Source organism: Rutidosis leptorrhynchoides, chromosome 5 (genome assembly GCF_046630445.1).
Source record: "Rutidosis leptorrhynchoides isolate AG116_Rl617_1_P2 chromosome 5, CSIRO_AGI_Rlap_v1, whole genome shotgun sequence".
Classification (NCBI taxonomy): domain Eukaryota; kingdom Viridiplantae; phylum Streptophyta; class Magnoliopsida; order Asterales; family Asteraceae; genus Rutidosis; species Rutidosis leptorrhynchoides.
In genome coordinates this window covers 190,247,450-190,270,551 of record NC_092337.1, presented here as the reverse complement: position 1 = coordinate 190,270,551, position 23,102 = coordinate 190,247,450, and the positions used below count along the sequence as shown (strand labels likewise).

At 38.2% G+C, this 23,102-nt stretch overlaps 1 long non-coding RNA gene across 1 annotated transcript; it reads left to right on the top strand.

The window, feature by feature from the left end:
* The first annotated feature begins 9,979 nt into the window (after positions 1–9,979).
* Positions 9,980–20,861, top strand: LOC139850567 (uncharacterized). Its single transcript, XR_011760071.1, has 3 exons — positions 9,980–10,100; positions 11,337–11,394; positions 20,553–20,861. It is a non-coding gene; the product is annotated as an uncharacterized lncRNA (long non-coding RNA).
* The last annotated feature ends 2,241 nt before the right edge of the window (positions 20,862–23,102 follow it).

The window sequence follows — 23,102 nt, the reverse complement described above, 5'->3', positions numbered from 1 at the left end:
GACTTGATTACACTATGTAATTGACAAAAAAAGGATTTATAACAATTAGGGTTTGCAAATATACCTCAAAAACAAAATTGATTGATGCTAGGATGTGTAGAACGATCTAGGGAACAACCTTTTTGCACAATGTTTGATCTAATTTCAACTTGATGATGGGGTTTTGGTGGTGGTGAGTGTCGATGGTCACAAGGGAGGGAGAAGGAGAAAAAAAATCCACCAAAAATAAAGAATGAAGATTTTGTGGGATTACTTCTCCTTTTATCTATGTTTAGGGCCTCTAATTAGTCCACTACCTCACCACTTAGCCCAAAACAAGTCCAAAAGGGGTCCATGGAGGGGGGGGGGGGGGTATTCGATCGAATGGACCTATAAGGGTGTTCCTGGGCCTTGCTTGCATGCGCGTGGTCCGTTTCGAGTGTCGTTAGCCGTACCGGGTCTCCGGAACGTTAACTAGTCGTTGAAACGAAATCACCGGATTTAATTCATTAAATAAATAATAAATTAAATTAGTTCTTCGTAAAATCAATAACTATTAAAAATAATTATTTCGTCGTGTTTCTGAGTTTCGTAAACTGAAAAGCTTTCTAGGCGATTAACTTAATCGTAACGTTTTCTAGTTATTTCGCTACCCGAAATAAGTTCATAAATTAATATAACATATTAATTCAAGTAATCCACTAGGATCAAGTATGCATTTAATTCTGTTAAATACACAAAGTCTAAGTAATCACCGTTAAATATTTAACGGACAAGTAACGATAGTAAACGGAAAAAGTTGGGTTGTTACATATTGTCCATAGTTTCATGTTATGAAGCTTTTGCTCTGAAATTAAATGTAGGGGGCATGTTGTCCCATCAATGTTTGAATGCGAGATATTTGATTTGTGCTAACATTGCGAAACCATCCTTGCGTTTGTTGTTTATTGAATCGATTTCAGGGTCACGAAAAAAGGAAGAGACTTGCAAAGTCCCCCGATGTTCATGATTGGTTGCAAGTTATTTTGCGTGATGAAACATTGAGATCTAGGATGGTGAATAGGATAAATATGATAGTGTGCGTATCCAAGTACATTTATTGGACTCAATTGGAATTAGCGGAGTTAGGACATGAGATTCGTGATTCGTTTAAGGTTGCGTACATCTACAAAGTCGTGTACCCTTGGTAGCCATTACTTTACATCCAAGAGGAGGTTTATCCTTTGTTGACCCGTGAATTCCTAGCAACTTTGAGGGTTCATTTCAAAGTCTGTTCTCCATGGTTAGATACTTACCTCACATTTAGTTTTGGGGGAGAGGAAAAGCGGTTAAACATGAGCTAATTTATAGAGTGTCAAGGTCTATACCATGATTCCTCACCTAATGTTACCTTCATGTACTTGGCCAAGTGTGAAACGTTCAATCCAAGCGAGTTTGATCCAAGGAGGGTGTGGCACAAAATTAGTAACGTCGAATTTACACCCGCCAATCAAGTTTCTAGTGCACTCGCAATCCCCACACTTAGGTGCATCCAAAGGTCCTTTGCTAAATCGGTTTTTCACCGCACGGAAGTTGTTGACAAGATGACATTACTTGACATTTGGTTGGTTCATTGGGTTCACAAGCACAAGCATGTTCACATTCCCAACCTCATCGCAAGTTATCTATTTGATGCAAGTGGCGAGAAGTCTATGCTCCCAAGTGTTGGTGGTCACTATGTGACAAAAATTCAAAGTTCTTGCGGGTGAATTTTAATGAGTCGGAGAAACTTCGAATGCCTCATTTTGGTTATGATGACTATGAAGGAAGGAACATCTAACCGGCATATCCGACACACAATTGGGTAATTGGTAATCAATCTTCATTATGATTTGTGAAACAATTTATCTTTATTTATGATTTGGCATGTAACTTTAATTGATTTAATCATTGTGTGTGAAAACTTAGGATTATTGATTTGGTATGAGGTAGTATGCTTGTATTGCTACTCTCACACATTATCACACTCATGTTTGTAATAATTCGACAATTGTGCGTGCGTGGATAATATTGTGGATATTTGTGTTTTTCTCTTGCTTGTTGTGGTTCTTAGTGGCAGGATTCACTTTTTGATGATTGATCCAAGTCTGGCATTAAGTTCAGGTGTCAAGCTCATCGACTTGCATTCTTTGGTGATTAAGTTTTCTCGAATGGTGTCAACAAAGATCATTTTATCTAATTCGGTTTTTATTTTCTCTTCTCTCATCTTTTCTATTTTCAAAATGCCCCTCATTTTTACTTATTCTATCGACTCAATGCAATGAGGGCATTGCATCAAACTAAATGTAGGGGGAGAGTTAAAATATCAGGCCATTTTGAACTTTTTCGATTAAACTTGTCACACATACTTTACAAAGATTAAAACTTGCAGTGTTGATCAATTTTTTGAACAAGTTTTTAACCATTACATTAATACAAATCATAATCACTAAAATGCTTATAACTTGAAATTTTTTGGAAAGTAAAGTCTTTTTCTTGCTTTTGCATGGAAGTAAAGTCTTCCATGTGTTATTCCAAAAACCAAGTGTTTAAAGCGTTATGTTTTAACACTTCAGGATGAGTCAAGTCCATCCATGATAGGGAGTCAAGTCTCCCGAATGTCGTTTCACTTGAAGTGGGAGACTTCCTAATCCACACCATTTTATATTGATATTGGTTATCTCATCATTTCACGTTTCAACAGATGTAGCATACCGTGGGAAGTGGAGCCACCGAGCTTCACCGTGTGCTATCTTCTTGATGAATAGCATTGGCTTCGTGCTAGTGTTGCTAGACAACACAAGCCATAGCTAAAAGCTATGGCACCCTTTGGTTTGATCAATTATGGAAAGATAGTTTCTGCATCCTATCTTTTCTCAATATAAGCATAAAAGCTTGTTATGTGGGAAGTAGCTGAGTGAATAAAAGCCTTGAGCTTTGACACTCCCGGGAGAGTCGAACCCTCCCATTGGTTGTTTTGGAAGTCAAGTCTTCCAAACTTGGAAGTAAAGTCTTCCAAGTTATGTTGAGTTCCAAGCTTGGGAGTAAAGTCTCCCAAGTTAAGTTTTGTCAAAAAAAGGCCTAAGCTTGGAAGTAAAGTCTTCCAAGTATCGCGCAAATGACCCACCGCCAATTTATACACCCAAGGTAGTTGCTTTCTCATCGCTTTCGAACCGGGGAGTAGTTCACTTCGGTGATATACGGGGAAAGTAGCTAACCGTGCGGCTGTCCCAAATCCGGGATAGCTTGAATGCACATCACCTTATGAGCCCAAGATGGCTATTGTCTCATCGCCTTCAATACAAGAAGGTAGTTCATTTCGATGATATACCGGGACAATAGCTATCCGTGCGGTTATCCCAAATCCGGGATGGCTTTGGAATGCACATAGCTTAAAACCATAAATTTTCGGAAAACTTGTCTCGTTTCACAACTTGGCACGTTTTTCCTTTCTTAAAAATTAAAATGGCTTTCTTTAAAAGCCTTGTCTTCCTTAAGGCTTAAACGTTTTTCTTGGGTAACTCATGAAAATTGGTGCTCCATTTTACTAAATTGAAGCTTGTGGGTAGTTTTTGTTCGATTAAGGTTCGAAGAATGAGATGGTGGATATGAAAACTCGTCGATCCTACGGTTTGAAGAAGCTCCTAAGAAGGTTGATATCAGCTAAAAAGACATGTTTTCACCCCAGTATTAAGGCCCAAAAACAATAAACTTTCAAACTTTATCGGCAAAATACCCGCTTCATCGGTTAGAATTGAAGATCAAGTAATTACGAAGATGGTACAAAAAGAATCAAGAGAATCGGAGCTAAAACGAAGATTCTAGAGCGAAAACGGGGAAAGACAAGAAATCGAGTTATGATCTAGCGAATCAGCCAGCTAAACGGCCTGCCAAACGGCCTGCCAGTATGGAAAATGGCCTGCCATATGCCCAAATCAAACGGGCATGCTAAACGGGCTGGCCTGGCAAATGGCCCCTGCAAACAGCTTGCCAAACGGCCTGCCAGCCGTTTGCAGGCAAAAATCAAGCTTATTTAAAGGGTCTTTGTTATTATTCCAACACACACTTCAATTCACTTCTTTCTCTCTCTTGTACAATATTAGTCATAATTTCAAGGTCTTCGACTCCGTGCTGGAAATCTAGTACCCGGAGAAGAACGCCGAAGATTGTATTAGGAGCAGTCTGAAGTTTGAAGTTGTCACTTTTGTATTCGGAACTCGGTTAATCTACTAGTACTTCTATCATTTATTTTTATATAATGTCTTCTATCATTATGTTCTGTGATGTTGCTGCCATGATTATCGAGTAGTTATCTTTAGTGTATGCTATGATGTAATCAGTTATAATGCCGAAATAATATTGCGGTTTGTGTATGTTGTCGAAATGCTTTTCGATTATGCTTTAAAATCAATTGCTTTTCCAACTAATAGAACGTAGTTATTGGCTCTGTTATTGGGAAGTCGCAAACCCCGATTCAGAGTACACTATCTGTGCCACCCCTTGGTAAGAGAAGTCTATCGGATACAACGTAAGATTGACTGAGGCACATCGGTTGTAGTAAGTCTATCAAGCTTTGGATTCCGACTGAGGATTCTTTCATAGTGAAACATCTAACTAGAACCTTAGTACATTGTCGGTCTCAGACCATGCTAGTGTAGTCACCAAGCATATAAACTTCGTACGTGCATGCTAAAGCACAACAGTTTTTGTAAGCTGTACCTCTGCTAAGTAAGGCCATGGAACCCGGTCAGTGCTGATTAGTACACTTCCATCATAACGCGGTTTCAAGCATTGCACCCCACTTGAGGGATTCTTGGTTAATTAAGGGACTGTTTGTTTAAACACATAAAGGATTGGACCGTTAGGATAACCGAACGTGTTCATGGAAGTCAACTTGAGTTGTCCATGGTGTTCTTTATGGTTGAACTCTTTTTAAGGGCCTAACTATCTTTTAAACCCAATCATTAACGAAAGCATCGAGATACATCATGTCTCTCGGATATGGTAAACCCTGTATTCTATTATGCGTAAGAAAGTTTAGACCTTTGTGGAATATTAATACGTCACCCAACCGCGTCACTCAATTGGATGAGCCATCTGAACGTGTATGCCTGTAGTCAGAATGTACGGGTGTCGGGGGTAAGGGACGTTGCTGTCTATTCAGAATCTTTAAACCTATCGCATTACCCAGTGACATGTCTTACGATAGGGAGGTTTAGGACCAGTGTAATGAATACAAGGTCCCTACCTATTCATGAGCCAACATTCCATAATCTCGGCAGAATAACTGGTGAAATCATAGTATGCACTTGCTTTAGCTTATATGAATTACGAATTTTATTTACTTTATCTGTCCTCTAATTTAGAAAAGCTCAAAATTAGGTAACCACTACTCCTTCTCTTTATAACTATCTTAAGCTTTAAATATAGGTTTGATTATGCTGATATCTTAAAAATACGAACCTAGGTCATACTTCCCTTACTCATAATAAGGAGTAGTACGATTTAGGCCCCGCTAAATATAAATTTAAAACAGTACCCCCTCTTGGCGACTGGTTCTGACGTGTTGCGACCTAACGATACCGCACGAATAAAACCGTCCGTTTCGGTCATATCAAGAGGGAAGCTAGTTTTTAGTGGCGCTGCCGGGGAACTGGTATCAGATAATACTGCTTTTTATCAAACTTATTCACAAGCATTTAGTGGTGTCTAAGTAAGACAATTATACACGGACTTGGTTATTGTATTTTCCGAACAGTCTCCAATTATACTGGAACCAAATGGATCATGCCTCTCCGTAGTCGGCCTGGCCACTTGGTTTGTTGAATAGTTCGTGTGAAGCTCTGTTATCGAAATACCAAGGAATCAGTAGCAAGAACCAAAAACATATTCAAACTTAGGATAGTTAGATTATCTTAGATTAAATTAGATTACCTTAAATTAGACTACTTTAGATTAAGATTACCTTAGATTGCATTAGAATTTCCTTAGATTGCCTTAGAAATTTAGTTTATCTGCTTAAAATTAAAAACAAAAAGGCATACCCAGTGTATGAACCAAACCCGATCAAGACCAGGACTGTTGTTCTTCGTACCTGATCCAGACGCAATAATCTCTAAAGCACGCAAGGAAGCACGAATCAGAAATCAAATGGCATTACTCGTTACTTTAACTGAAAACACCAAACCCTCGATTGAAGGTCGAGGAGGACCGATCAGATTTCCAAAGATTCAAGGACACTCGTTCGAGTTAAAACATCACATCATACAGCTCATTCAAAATAGCTGTTAGTTTCATGGATTACTGAATGACAATCCTAACTCTCACCTTGATAAATTCATATCTCTTTTGAACTCCTACAAACAGCCAGGGATAGGACAAGATATAGTCCGGCTATACTTGTTTCCCGATTCTCTCACTCATCATGCACAAACATGGTTTGAAGTATTGGAAAAAGATTCCATCACGTCATGGACGGAGATGGCTACTGAATTCCTAAATAAATATTTCCCTCCTTCAAAACAAACCAAACTCAAGAATGACATCTTAACTTCAAACAAAGTTATGATGAGTCTCTTTACACTGCATGGGAGCGATTCAAAACCCTGCTGAAGAAGTGCCCTATCACCAGTTAGAACTGTCTGCTCAAATATGCACTTTCTACAATGGTCTTACAGTAAATCATAGGACGACGATCGATGCCGCAGCTCAAGGAAATCTGATGAACCAAACCGCAGACGAAGTATGGGAGTTGCTCGAGAACATGACAATGCATCATCATGACTGGAACAGTGGCGAAACAACTTCATCATCTGCACCACTCTCCGCACTTAACAATCAAACAGAGGCTATCAAATCCTTCACGGATAAGATGGAATCTCTCGCTAAACAACACGGAGAATTAAAGACGCATCCGCAACAAGTCAACCAGGCTCAGGCCTGTGTTAATTGTACCAACCCGTAACCCACTGAAGAATATCAAGTTGAGTACGAGAACCCTGACGGTTCAGTCTGTTACATTCAATACCCAGCTCGTCAACCAAATCACGGATTCAATCAACAACCTAGGGTTAACCAATTTCAACGAAGCAACCAGCCTGATAACTCCTAAATTATACAGTTTTTTGATAACATTTTGAGGAGTTATCTTAGTATTTTAGAGTCATTTTAATCCTCAAACACAATAAAATGGGTGAAATGGGGAAAAAGGTATTTCAAATGATTTTATCAAAGTTATGTATCAAACAGGATCAAAAACAGAGAAAATTGCAGAAAAGCTAAGGAAGCCGCCGGCATGGATACAAGGATGCCGCTGACTTGGGGCTGAATATGCCAGAATGTTCCAGAATCTCTGTAAAATTGAAGGAACTTATTGATCAAATAAAAAGCCTATGAAGACGCCGGCTTCCCACTGAAGCCGCCGTCCTAATGAACACGTTTTCTCAACTTGTCGACCAAGTTCAAGTAAAAATGGAAACAAAATCAAAAAGATTTGGCGGATCATTGAAGCCACCATCCTTCCCTGAAGCCGTCGGCTTACTTATGACGGTTAAAAGATTTGTGCTTGCGGATTAAGTTAAACTTGCAGAATGAGTCACCGACCTAAGGCAAGCCGCCAGCTTCCCAATGAAGCCGCGCTGGCTTGGCCACCATTTCTGAACATTATAAATAAAGGCCTCTGGTCTCAGTTTTCATATGTAGTTTTCAGCATTCAATAGTTCTGCTTAGTTCGTTTTTCTTTTTAGGGTTTTCTCTAAACCCTTAGGTTAGATTTATTCATTGTAATCAAGAATCATTCAAGTTTTTAATTCAAGTTTCTTACATCTACCTTTTTAAGGTATGATTATATATTTATTTTATTGTTCAATCTATTTTATTTAATGTAATTGTTTCTGTTCGTCTTCTGCTATGAACTAAACGTTCATAGTGGTTACGTTGACAAAAATTGAACTTCATCTGGGAATCAGATGAAGCCACCGGCCTCGCCAATCCAAGCCACCAGATTGATTGGAAGGAAGCCGCCGACTTCGTGTGCTTTATCCATACAATTCCTTGTTCTTTTCCAGATCTGTATGGTCGAGTTTCTGTAATAATGTTTGAATTGTTTCAAATCTGTTTTGCTTAAATATACTTGTTTGCCATGCTTAATGATTAAATAACGTGATTTTAGGATTGATTAGTACTTGATCCAATGATCTATTATTCGATTCATGCTACTTGTTTAGATCTATTCCATTAAACTTGTTAAATTGGACTTTAAGCTAGTAACTTGAGTTGATCTACTTGGTGTTTAATAGCTTATATAATTTGTCAGTCTATTTGCATATTGATCCTCATCACAAGATTAATGTGTATCATGTAATTAAATCGAACATGAAGAATTAAGATGTTAGTTATGCACATCACATATCTAGCATATGCTTTAAGTCCTACTTATTGAATGATATGCAACACTTAGCTTAACCTATTAAGGGATAATAGTTAGTATATGATTGTTATTTTGCTTTTTGTTAATATAAGTTATGAAACTTGCCTAATATGATTCCTGTATGAGTTGGTTGTTCATGTAACTGCTTTTACTTTTATTTGTATATTTTGAATCTTCAATTCCTTGCTTTACTTTATTACTTTGTTTAGCTTTAAAGCATCTCTTTCCTAAGAGATAAGAATCTATCCCATAAAAGACATAAAAATATATTTTTAATTCTTTAAGAAGAATTAAATAATAAAATAACTCTTATCTGCATCTACGCTCTCTTGGGACGATAACCTAAAATACTACATCTGATCGGGTTTTGTTGGTCGTTAGGGTGTTAAAGTGTATTAAATAAAGGTTTTATAAATTTAAAAGTTGAAGAATAAGTTAAGCTACCGCACACACTTTTGACACATCAACTTTTTGGCACCGCTGCCGGGGAGTGCAGTAAATACGAAAATTGGAAATACTTCGGTTATTGATATTTCTTGAAAATGGGTGATGACTGTCTTCCTTTAGGGGAGGGTTGTTGGGGGTTCCAATTTAAAGGCTCCTGCTCGAACGTAGATGCTGACGGGTCACTTAAGTATTGAAAGATTCAATAGGCCGTGTATGTTTGATTATTCGTTGTTATGTGATAAAAGTTATTATTTAATGTTTATATTATTAATTATGTCATTAATATTTATTATATTAATCAATTTAAAGTTTACTAATATACTAATATACTTCTTAAACATTACAAGAGGAATTAGAATAAACTCAAAATTTAATTATATATATCCTTTAAGGTCTAAATGATTTTCGCCTAAAACATTTCTTTTTATAATTTTAGATCACATGAATACTCGATCCAAGATACCAGTCTTACAAGATATGTTACCAAATCCTGATATATTATTCAAACCTTCTAAGGATTTGAATATTGTTAAGAAATTAAATTTCAATGAAGGAACTACTTCTAATGATGATTCATTATCTAGTCTACCGTCTAGTCCTGATTCTAATTTAGGATCTCTTTTTGGTTCAGAAATTGAAATGACTACTGATTCAATGGAAGCGTTAATGAAAGCGGGTCGGGAAGGATTAGGTCATGCTATTACTCAGCCTGTTATAAAAGAAAATTTTGATATAAAAGGTCATATATTTCATTTGCTTAAGGATAACCAATTTAGGGGTACTGAAAAGGAAGATGCTGTAACACCCTCGAAGTGGTCTTAGATTAAAATGAACATTTTGTCCTTAAAATGCTTTTTAAGTGCTTTTAGTGAAATATTATTTAATAATTAATTATATTATATTATTAGTCCAGTGGTTTCACTTTGTGGCAAGGGTTGCAGAAATATATTTTTTATTAAAATTAGACCATGGTTGGTTTACCGAATCGAATACGAAAGAAAAATAAAAACCGTTAAATACCCGTGAATTATCGGATATAGGATTAATTACCCATTTAAAAGGATGTGCTACCCATTGTTTTAATTTATTTTATGTTGTCTGTCTTCCCTTTCTCTCCCATCGTTCACGACCTCCACACCAACCATAACCCTAGCTTTGAATCGATGAAGATTATGATAAATTAAAAGTTCTAATTTAGTTTTGATGCATCTCTAACAACAAGAACAAGGTTTGTCTTCCAAAATTTTATGATTGATTCTTATTTAATCTAGGGTTCTTCATATGTTAGAAAATGATAATTTGGTTTGATTCTTGTTCAAATCTTGTGAAAATTTCTAGTGTCGGATTATTAATATATAATTTGTGTATGCGTGATTGTGAGATCGAATTTGGATCAATTTGTAACAAACAAATTTGGGAACACCATAGCTGATGTCGCTGCTATTCTGACCACTACCACCATTGCTGCCGGCGACAGCCGGTGGCCGGTGGCTGGCGGTTGGCGGTTGGCGGTGGTGGCTGTTGTTTTTGCTGTCGCTGCTACTATTCTGTTTCCGTTTCTGATGCAGTAGCTTCGGCTACTGCTGCTTCTTACTGTTGCGGCTTTTGCCGCTATTTCCCTTCTGTTTCCGACAGCTGCTGCAGCCGGCATGCGGCTGCCGTCCTTCGGTGGCTGCTGTCGGATGGTGGTGGTTACCGGGTTGCGATTCTTATGTCGTTTGGTGTACTTGTTTGGACCCGAACCATTCAAGATAATTTAAGTTACTCGGTTGCCTATTTAGCTCGTAACTAGTTTGTTAGTTTTAAACTCGAATTTGAATTGTAATTGTGTAAATTATTTTATTCGGACCGCCTGTTTAGTCTTTGAACCAATTATTTGACTTGTTTGGATTTGGGTTACTTGGTTGGACCATGACCCATTTGTGTAAGCTTATGTTGGATTGTATCGCCCATATAGACTTAGACCCGTTTTGTGCTATTGTGTGAATATAAGTGTGTATATGTTTAAGTGCACCTATAAGGTATTGTTTACCTTTAGCGCGTGCTCGTTTTGCTAGTGACCGTCTGATTAATTATTGGCTTGCAAATATATTTATGTATGTGTATTAATATATATGTACGAAAGTATACATATATGAATATATGTATATATTTGTGTGAGAATACATATATAGGAATATACATGTATGTATATGTGTATATATATACATATATATGAGTATACATATATTTATGTGATAAGTATATATATGTATATAAATGGGTATGTTGGTATCACGTATATGAATTGGGTAAATATGGTGTTTATATATGTACATGCATGTATCGATATTGTTATATATATATATATATATATATATATATATATATATATATATATATATATATATATATGTATATTTACTGTGATTGTGATATTGTTAGTATTGGAATACTATTACTAACCTGTGAGTATTGTTCTCAGGTGATATGGATGAGGAGAAGACTCGGTGACATTAGACTACCGAGTTTTGCGGGTATCGGTGAGTGGGACTATCTGAAACAACCCAACCCGTATTAAAACCGGCCCATAAAAATTTTTCCTTTTAATACGCGTTAAATAATACTTTAGGTCCCGTTACACATATTCCAAAACGTATTTGTTATCAAAGTAAGTTCATCGAACTTAAAACATACATTAATGATTTAAACTCCTTAATACAATGGTTCATTAATTAAATCGTAAACCGGTTATAATCATTATGACTCGACTAGTTACGTTTACACAAAACCGAGCATGGTGATTTGGGACTACGCTACCCAAATCCTAATCGAGTCCAAAAGCAAGATCTTCTAAAGCAACCTAGCCGAGATCTCTAATTCCCAAGCTTACCCGAGCCGCCAAGCATGCGAACCTATAAAAATATCAACAACGAGAGGGTAAGCTAACGCTTAGTGAGTGAGAATATACTACATACATATATATGCATAAAATGGACACGCCACAAAATAGCAAATACCGCATACCGGAGCATCCAAACATAAAGGCAAGCTAGTCTAAGCATACCGTAAGATCACTAAGCAATGAGCTAAAGATACATCAACAAAATATAAGTTTGCCAACAACGATGTGAACAATGCCAATAAGCTACACCCGGAGGGTTAGCTACAACACGACAATACAACATTATATGTATACAATATATATGTATATATATGTATATATCTCTCGAATAACATAATTTGCTTACGCTTACAACACAATAACCATGGTTAACCAATCGTACAAGGGAACGATACTCGTAAGAGACCGTCGGAGTTCGTAACATCTATTAGCGTTACTTAAACACCGCGTAATCACTAATCCCCCGGGTGATGTCTTAAACACCGCGACTAATTCACCCCCATGACAATGTGGCGTCTTAAACACCGCGACGAATCCACACGTCAATCAAAATAATGAGTGGTGTCTTGAACACCGCGACAATTCCACTCCCATGACAATGTGGTGTCTTAACCACCGCGACAATACCACATGCCAATCAAACAATGAGTAGTGTCTTAAACACCGCGACACTACTACCCGTTACTTAGAATGTGGTGTCATGAACACCGCGACAATACCACATTCATACTACAAATAAATACATTATATACGTACACGCATAATTATTCCACTCACAATATTAACCCTTCGCCATTGGGGTTATATAATCCACATCACACGCCCATGTGATAGAGTACACGCAAGGTGTGCACCTCGTCAAAGATGGTCAACCAAAACGCACAACCGTGCCAATTGGACCTACACACAAGTCCATCAATCCACCTATATGTGAAGTGAGCTCTATAACCGAGAACCACTTCACCCGACCCGCACCCATCCTACACATACATATGCATATAGGATATTAACACTCACCTTAAGCCTTGATGAATGCAACCAAGTAATCCGCAACTCGTCAATGGAAAGTACCTATTCCATTATCACAAATTCAACAACACACTTAGATTGGATTTACAAACCAACCCAATTTGACACTTAGTGCAAATTCGACCCAAATGTAATTCCAAGTACAAACCGCGCCCAAACTAACTAATAATTACTAACACGGGTGAAAATGGTCCTAATATGCCAAGTAAACCCAAACACAAGTGTTAAACACATGTCTCACCCATTTTGACACCAAAACCCTAATTTTTACCCATTAAGTCAAAATCTCACCGTTTACAAGTCTTGACACCAAAACACATTTAACTCGATTTAATACTTCAACTTAATCCATTTTAAGTTTATAAACCTTAATAAATCAACAATCGGGTCAAAATCATCACCAAACCCTAATTTTGGCTCTAGTCAAAATTAGTCAACTCCAAGAACCCTAAATGTCCCCAAAACCTCAATAATCACTAATACTAGTGATTATACACCATTTACAAGTCTTACAAGCATGAACTTGCACACCAAACCCAAAACCCGACATTAACAACAAAAAAACCCGAATCTTGGTGTTAACCTTCAATTAACAACTAAATGGGTTTCACCTATGAATCATACATTCAAAAGCCCTAAACTTGAATGATGAACACGAAAATGAATTTCGGAGTTAGAGCTTACCACTAGTATCACCGTGTAGCTAAGAACGAGGAGAACACACTTGTCAACTACGCCAAGGATCAACTCCCGATCCTTCCTTTCCAAAAATCCTTTTGAAATCAAATGGGTGTTTGAGTTTGAGAGGAAAAATGAAAAGAAAAGGGAAATTAAAATGAGAAATGAAATGAATGGATGAGGTTAAATCCTCAAATCTGGCTCAAACGCGAAAAGACCAAATTGCCCTTGAACTTCATTTAAATTTACAAGAATCTGGTGCCAGTTCACACCATTCGCCGCGCCGCGGCCTAATTCGTCGCGCCGCGACGATTGCCTCGAACTGGTGACTTTGTCAACAAGCTTTCTGATCTGGATTTATTTGAAACGCCGCGCCGCGGCTCTCTTTGTCGCGCCGCGACACCCAACGTGGCCTGACACATTTCTCGCATACAAGACTTTAACACCCAAACATGTATCGAACCCTTCATACGCCTGTCGTACATACACAATACACCTATAAATCATGTACGGGGAAAAACGGGGTGTTACAACTCTCCCCCACTTAGACTCGATCACGTCCTCGTGATCCTTGTCATTTAACCAAACGGACCACACTTCACGGTCCTCAAACATAAGTCCAAACCGACTTTCCTAAGCAATTCTTCCCACTGAATTGCCTTTAACAACTAAATCGTCACCCGCGATTTATCAAATCCACAATCCGAGCACTAAAACCATGCTCATTCCCTAACATCAGGAAAACTCAACCAATCTCGTACAGAGATATCAACCCCTTAGCGTACCCTTACCGAGTACAACGCTAAAAGCAACCAAGTCTCAACCTAAGGTCAACAATCCGAAACGATGAAGACCGAACCAACGAATCCTGACGGATAACACCAATCACTAAACATCCCTTGTAGTGCGCAATACGATCAATACGCAACTACCGTAACATCATAATCAAAAGGCTAAAACCGATAGCGCCCAAAACGACTATGAAAACGCCAAATCCAAAGGTGTACAAAATCGACTATCGTCACACCCGTAACAACACGTGAGCGAAACACGGCTATCGCATCACTAATCATACCACATGGTCCTCGCGACCCCACCATCGGCGTATAAAAACACCCGATCGATCACACAACACGGTCCTTACGACCCCACCATTGGTGTATAAAACAACCAACAGATCAACATCACGGTCCTTACGACCCCACCATCGGTGTATAAAACAACCGACAGATCACACAACACGAAGGCTGGCCGAAAACACACGCGTCATAGTGAATCCGAACTACACGCGATTCACTACCATGATGAAGTCAGCGAACCCGAATATCATGCTTCACCAATCAATAATCCCATGATGAAGTCAGCGGACCCCGAAGGTCATGCTCCACCAATCGCATAATCCCATGATGAAGTCAGCGGACCCTAAAGGTCATGCTTCATCAATCACCAATACCATGATGAAGTCAGCGGACCCGAAAGTCATGCTTCATCAATCAACGCCCTTTTGGCCTCGAACGACGAGTAGTGTAACATCGCGCTCTGCTACGCCATAGTGAATCCTAACGGATACCACTAACCATTCACATACACGAGCAAGAACCACCTATATCAAACATAGGCACAAAACAATTATTCTCTAGAAGAGAATCCGACACACACCTCCCTTAACCGAAGGATTTCACCTTGCTCGCCAAACACGTCCATTATCTCTCAATCGAGATTTACCACATTACCACCTCGGTGATAATTCAAATCCAAACCATAAGTACAATTTATCCGAAATTGTAATCTACCACAAATCGACCAAAATCAGGTCTCGACAACATTTTCCGGATCTACCAAAAGCATCATCCGAAATCTCACACTAAAACTTCCTCGTGCGGGAGTGTAACTCCCCCATTTGGAACTACGTCCCATATCCACAACTCGTACAACCGTACAATGCTACCTAAGGTAGACTTTACAAAGATTGGGCTCACACGACCCGTCACCATATCTTGCTCCAGCCTTGAGCACACAAAGGATTTCAATCAATCCTTAAACACTTCGAGCAAAAAGTGTACCACGATTACACAAACCATACCTTCGCAATCATCCAATTGCTTTAGTTTGTCAAATTACACCTAGTCACTCATGTACCTAAGGATTTCACTTCGGTACCCTAAGTACAATGTAACCGCAACATAATCGGAGTCGAACACCACGCTAGTAGGTATAAAAGAGGCACCTAATGTCACGTCATAAAGACTCCATTACCAACATACATCGAGATTCAAAACACTCGATCTCAAGGGTTTCAGCCCACCCGTCGAACCTCACGGTTCATCGACCTCAACACAAAAGCGAACACGCGCTTAACAACCGAACACCAACCCATTTCCATGGCTTGGTAGAAACATTTTACAAATATCAAGGAATGCTTGGTTACACCAAGTCTTACGCCCTTCGCCCGTTAATCAAAACGTCGTCATAGGGTACTTCCATTAGGAACGTCACCCATATCAATAACATGCACAACACAATGCATTTAATAAACTCAACTTCAAACGGCACTTAATAAATAATCAAAAGACATATTTATTAAAACGAAACGTACCTTAACGTCTCCTTGCCGGCCCCGTCCCCGCTAACTTGGGACATTCCGACTTACGATGTCCTTCTTCTTGGCAATTGAAGTACACCATGCCATCGCCTTTTGGTACCGAACATTCCCACGACTTGTGACCCCTTATGCCACAATTGTAACATCTAGACGCACTAGAATCCAATATACCCGTCCGTGTACCACCCGTGCTCACACTCGGATCCTTAGTCCTCTTACTCGGAGCACCATGCGAAACAACCCTTCTCTCGCTCGAAGGTTCACCCTTCTTTGATCGTGAATACGACTCGAAACCTCTAGCCACGGCGAATAATTCCGTAAACGATTTCGCGTGACCCCGGCTAATCTTATTCTTCAAGTCATCATTCAAGGTTCGATAGAAATCCTCCATCAACAACCGATCATTCCCTAAATACTCCGGGCAAAAACGAGTCTTCGCCATAAAGGTCGTCTTGAGAGTATTCAAATCCATAGATCCCTGTTACAAGTTTCGCAACTCATCACGCAATTCCGACAAGTCGGCCGAAGTACGGAACTCCTCTAAGAATTCCTTCTTAAAATCGTCCCACGATAATGCCATAAACGGCTCACCACCGACAAGATCAATCTTACCATCCAACCAATCCTTCGCCCTACCCCGCAATAAACTAGTAGCGAGTCTTGTCTTTTTCTCGGGAGGGCATTCAATAGTACGAAAACACCCTTCAACATCCGAGATCCAAGTTGTGCTTACTAAAGGATCCGGTTTCTCGTCATACATCGGAGGTTTAGTCCTCATGAAGCTCTTAAGTCAATGCTCCATTTCTCCACCATTTTGAAATTCGGAATACTTCCTATCCATCTCTTCTCGAAACGCACTCATTTGCTCCGCAACGGCGGCCGCAACTCTAGCGTTAAACTCAGCGTCGTTCGTCTCGATCCCATTTCCCGTCGCCATTCTAAGGAATGCAAAGCGGTTAGACCACGAACATGTAAATCACACGCACAACACCGCCCCATCTTGCTAAACATTTGTCGTACATCACTTGCTAGACACGATTTGCACCCGTAATAAGGTTTGCAAGTCCTTATTACGCATACACGCTGTATCGGCTCGTTAGTACAACAACCGTCTCGCTCGATGATATATGCAAACACAAACAAAATTCTACGCGATATAAACACACGCGAGAATTATTATCACATCACAATAGCATACTAATAATATTCGCATTACTAATATAAACGTTAGTCAACCTATAAACAAGGCACTAGCTAGAACCCATTCCGACCCGTACTCCTACAAGTCCCGCAACAAATTAAGCACACACAAAAGTCTAAGTCTAGGCACCTATCTCAAGTCACCTAAATCCCTTTGACCATGCTCTGATACCACTTGAAACAACCCAACCCGTATTAAAACCGGCCCATAAAATTTTTGCTTTTAATACGCATTAAATAATACTTTAGGTCCCGTTACACATATTCCAAAACGTATTTGTTATCAAAGTAAGTTCATCGAACTTAAAACATACATTAATGATTTAAACTCCTTAATACAATGGTTCATTAATTAAATCGTAAACCGGTTATAATCATTATGACCCGACTAGTTACGTTTACACAAAATCGAGCATGGTGATTTGGGACTACGCTACCCAAATCCTAATCGAGTCCAAAAGCAAGATCTTCTAAAGCAACCTAGCCGAGATCTCTAATTCCCAAGCTTACCCGAGCCGCCAAGCATGCGAACCTATAAAAATATCAACAACGAGAGGGTAAGCTAACGCTTAGTGAGTGAGAATATACTACATACATATATATGCATAAAATGGACACGCCACAAAATAGCAAATACCGCATACCGGAGCATCCAAACATAAAGGCAAGCTAGTCTAAGCATACCGTAAGATCACTAAGCAATGAGCTAAAGATACATCAACAAAATATAAGTTTGCCAACAACGATGTGAACAATGCCAATAAGCTACACCCGGAGGGTTAGCTACAACACGACAATACAACATTATATGTATACAATATATATGTATATATATGTATATATCTCTCGAATAACATAATTTGCTTACGCTTACAACACAATAACCATGGTTAACCAATCGTACAAGGGAACGATACTCGTAAGAGACCGTCGGAGTTCGTAACATCCATTAGCGTTACTTAAACACCGCGTAATCACTAATCCCCCGGGTGATGTCTTAAACACCGCGACTAATTCACCCCCATGACAATGTGGCGTCTTAAACACCGCGACGAATCCACACGTCAATCAAAATAATGAGTGGTGTCTTGAACACCGCGACAATTCCACTCCCATGACAATGTGGTGTCTTAACCACCGCGACAATACCACATGCCAATCAAACAATGAGTAGTGTCTTAAACACCGCGACACTACTACCCGTTACTTAGAATGTGGTGTCTTGAACACCGCGACAATACCACATTCATACTACACAAATAAATACATTATATACGTACACGCATAATTATTCCACTCACAATATTAACCCTTCGCCATTGGGGTTATATAATCCACATCACACGCCCATGTGATAGAGTACACGCAAGGTGTGCACCTCGTCAAAGATGGTCAACCAAAACGCACAACCGTGCCAATTGGACCTACACACAAGTCCATCAATCCACCTATATGTGAAGTGAGCTCTATAACCGAGAACCACTTCACCCGACCCGCACCCATCCTACACATACATATGCATATAGGATATTAACACTCACCTTAAGCCTTGATGAATGCAACCAAGTAATCCGCAACTCGTCAATGGAAAGTACCTATTCCATTATCACAAATTCAACAACACACTTAGATTGGATTTACAAACCAACCCAATTTGACACTTAGTGCAAATTCGACCCAAATGTAATTCCAAGTACAAACCGCGCCCAAACTAACCAATAATTACTAACACGGGTGAAAATGGTCCTAATATGCCAAGTAAACCCAAACACAAGTGTTAAACACATGTCTCACCCATTTTGACACCAAAACCCTAATTTTGACCCATTAAGTCAAAATCTCACCGTTTACAAGTCTTGACACCAAAACACATTTAACTCGGTTTAATACTTCAACTTAATCCATTTTAAGTTTATAAACCTTAATAAATCAACAATCGGGTCAAAATCATCACCAAACCCTAATTTTGGCTCTAGTCAAAATTAGTCAACTCCAAGAACCCTAAATGTCCCCAAAACCTCAATAATCACTAATACTAGTGATTATACACCATTTACAAGTCTTACAAGCATGAACTTGCACACCAAACCCAAAACCCGACATTAACAACAAAAAAACCCGAATCTTGGTGTTAACCTTCAATTAACAACTAAATGGGTTTCACCTATGAATCATACAATCAAAAGCCCTAAACTTGAATGATGAACACGAAAATAAATTTCGGAGTTAGAGCTTACCACTAGTATCACCGTGTAGCTAAGAACGAGGAGAACACACTTGTCAACTACGCCAAGGATCAACTCCCGATCCTTCCTTTCCAAAAATCCTTTTGAAATCAAATGGGTGTTTGAGTTTGAGAGGAAAAATGAAAAGAAAAGGGAAATTAAAATGAGAAATGAAATGAATGGATGAGGTTAAATCCTCAAATCTGGCTCAAACGCGAAAAGATCAAATTGCCCTTGAACTTCATTTAAATTTACAAGAATCTGGTGCCAGTTCACACCATTCGCCGCGCCGCGGCCTAATTCGTCGCGCCGCGACGATTGCCTCGAACTGGTGACTTTGTCAACAAGCTTTCTGATCTGGATTTATTTGAAACGCCGCGCCGCGGCTCCCTTTGTCGCGCCGCGACACCCAACGTGGCCTGACACATTTCTCGCATACAAGACTTTAACACCCAAACATGTATCGAACCCTTCATACGCCTGTCGTACATACACAATACACCTATAAATCATGTACGGGAAAAAACGGGGTGTTACACTATCCTAATGTTTATAAGTATTTAGTAGCGGGTTATGCTACTGTTACCTTGGCTTACTCACCTGAATACTTAGTATATGATATATTGTGCTATATTCAGTGACTTGTTGTGGCCACCCTGGATGCCGACTACAGGTTAGTAGTTTGGTAGTGATATTGCCGATTGCGGGTTTTGTAGCGGCAACTCGCTTACATGTGGGGTAGCTATGGTTTTGTAGCTATGCCAAATTTGTAAGTTGGGCAAGAAGCAGGAATGAGTCTTTCTGGTTCAGGAATTACTATTCGCGTAGTATAGTTGAATGATGCACCCCCAGCATCTGGATACTATGCGAGGGAGACATTAATTGGAATTATCGGTATACTCCAGACTGATCAATTGGAGTTAAGGGCTCGGCCAGGCCACCGATCCTCTTGTTATCGAGACCTTGTTTGTGTATTGGCTAGCTTGATGCTATATGCTTATACATGTTAGGACTGTACCATTCACTTAGCCTTGTGTTAACCCCTCATTTCCTCCCATGCAGGTAGACTTGTATGCAAGGGTTTTTAGGAGGAGCTTGCTGTATTGATGGATATGTTTGAAGAACAAACACTGATGTCTTTTGTATAACATAATAATAGTTGTTTAACGTAACACCTGATAAATTATAATAATCGTGTGGTATTGTAAAACTTAAGTATTATATGTATAAAGTTTCCGCTGTGTATTTAAAAAAAAATGGACGGTGTTACAACTTGGTATCAGGGCATAGGTTTGGCATCGTGTACACATGGATGTCATGTTCCCAAACCTTCGGCAGTGTGTCAAACATATCCTTGGGAGACAAGCTAAGTGAATGTACTGAATGGTATGATAGTCTGTAGGTACTAACGTATTATCCACTAAGCTTTTGTGTGAGATGTTGTGATAAGACAGGTAAGACGATCGATCAAACCCTGCTGATATCCCGTTGACCCTCATCATTTACAAAGCTTTCTTCGATGATTTCAAGTGACCGATCAAGAGCATCATGTCAAAGTTTTGGGTTGGTTAAAGATTGATATGATTTTCAATGACGGAAGGAATCATAGGATACGATGAAAAAGGTATGTGAGATGGAACAGCGACAACCGAAGTTGATTTCACCTACTGTCACTTCACTTGTAGTTACCCGAACTTTTCCATGTTTATATATATATATTAAATGAAATTTTTATTTACATGATTAAGTGTTTCCAACATGTTAAGCAATCAAACTTGTTAAGACTTGATTAATTGAAATAGGTTTCATATAGACAATTGACCACCCAAGTTGACCGGTGATTCACGAACGTTAAAACTTGTAAAAACTATACGATGACATATATATGGTTATATATATAGGTAACATGATTTTATTATAAGTATGTATCTCATTAGGTATTTTAACAATGAGTTATATACATAAAAATGAGACTATTAATTTAAGAAACTCGAAAACGATATATATAACGATTATCGTTATCACAACGTCTTACTAGGTACATATGAATCATATTAAGATATTGATACACTTGGTTAATTATGTTAAATGATAAGTAAATATATTTTTAAGTGTATTAACAATGAAATACATATGTAAAAATAAGACTACTAACTTAATGATTTCGAAATGAGACATATATGTAACGATTATCGTTGTAACGACATTTAACTGTATATATATCATACTAAGATATATTTTATATCATAATATCATGATAATATAACTGATATTATAACAATTTAACATCTCATTTATTATAATAAACAATGGGTTAACAACATTCAACAAGATCGTTAACCTAAAGGTTTCAAAACACCATTTACATGTAACGACTAACGATGACTTAACGACTCAGTTAAAATGTATATACATGTAGTGTTTTAATATGTATTCATACACTTTTTAAAGACTTCAAGACACTTATCAAAATACTTCTACTTAACAAAAATGCTTACAATTACATCCTCGTTGAGTTTCATCAACAATTCTACTCGTATGCACCCGTATTCGTACTCGTACAATACACAGCTTTTAGATGTATGTACTATTGGTATATACACTCCAATGATCAGCTCTTAGTAGCCCATGTGAGTCACCTAACACATGTGGGAACCATCATTTGGCAACTAGTATGAAATATCTCATAAAATTACAAAAATATGAGTAATCATTCATGACTTATTTACATGAAAACAAAATTACATATCCTTTATATCTAATCCATACACCAACGACCAAAAACACCTACAAACACTTTCATTCTTCAATTTTCTTCATCTAATTAATCTCTCTCAAGTTCTATCTTCAAGTTCTAAGTGTTCTTCATAAATTCCAAAAGTTCTAGTTTCATAAAATCAAGAATACTTCCAAGATTGCAAGTTTACTTCCAAGTTTTCTAAATCCATTCCAAGTAATCATCCAAGATCAAGAAACCTTTGTTACTTACAGTAGGTTATCTTTCTAATACAAGGTAATAATCATATTCAAACTTTAATTCAATTTCTATAACTATAACAATCTTATTTCGAGTGGAAATCTTACTTGAAATTGTTTTCGTGTCATGATTCTGCTTTAAGAACTTTCAAGCCATCCAAGGATCCTTTGAAGCTAGATCTATTTTTCTCATTTCCAGTAGGTTTATCCAAGGAACTTGAGGTAGTAATGATGTTCATAACATCATTCGATTCATACATATAAAGCTATCTTATTCAAAGGTTTAAACTTGTAATCACTAGAACATAGTTTAGTTAATTCTAAACTTGTTCGCAAATAAAAGTTAATCCTTCTAACTTGACTTTTAAAATCAACTAAACACATGTTCTATATCTATATGATATGCTAACTTAATGATTTAATACCTGAAGACACGAAAAATACCGTAAAACCGGATTTACGCCGTCGTAGTAACACCGCGGGCTGTTTTGGGTTAGTTAATTAAAAACTATGATAAACTTTGATTTAAAAGTTATTATTCTGAGAAAATGATTTTTATTATGAACATGAAACTATATCCAAAAATTATGGTTAAACTCAAAGTGGAAGTATGTTTTCTAAAATGGTCATCTACAC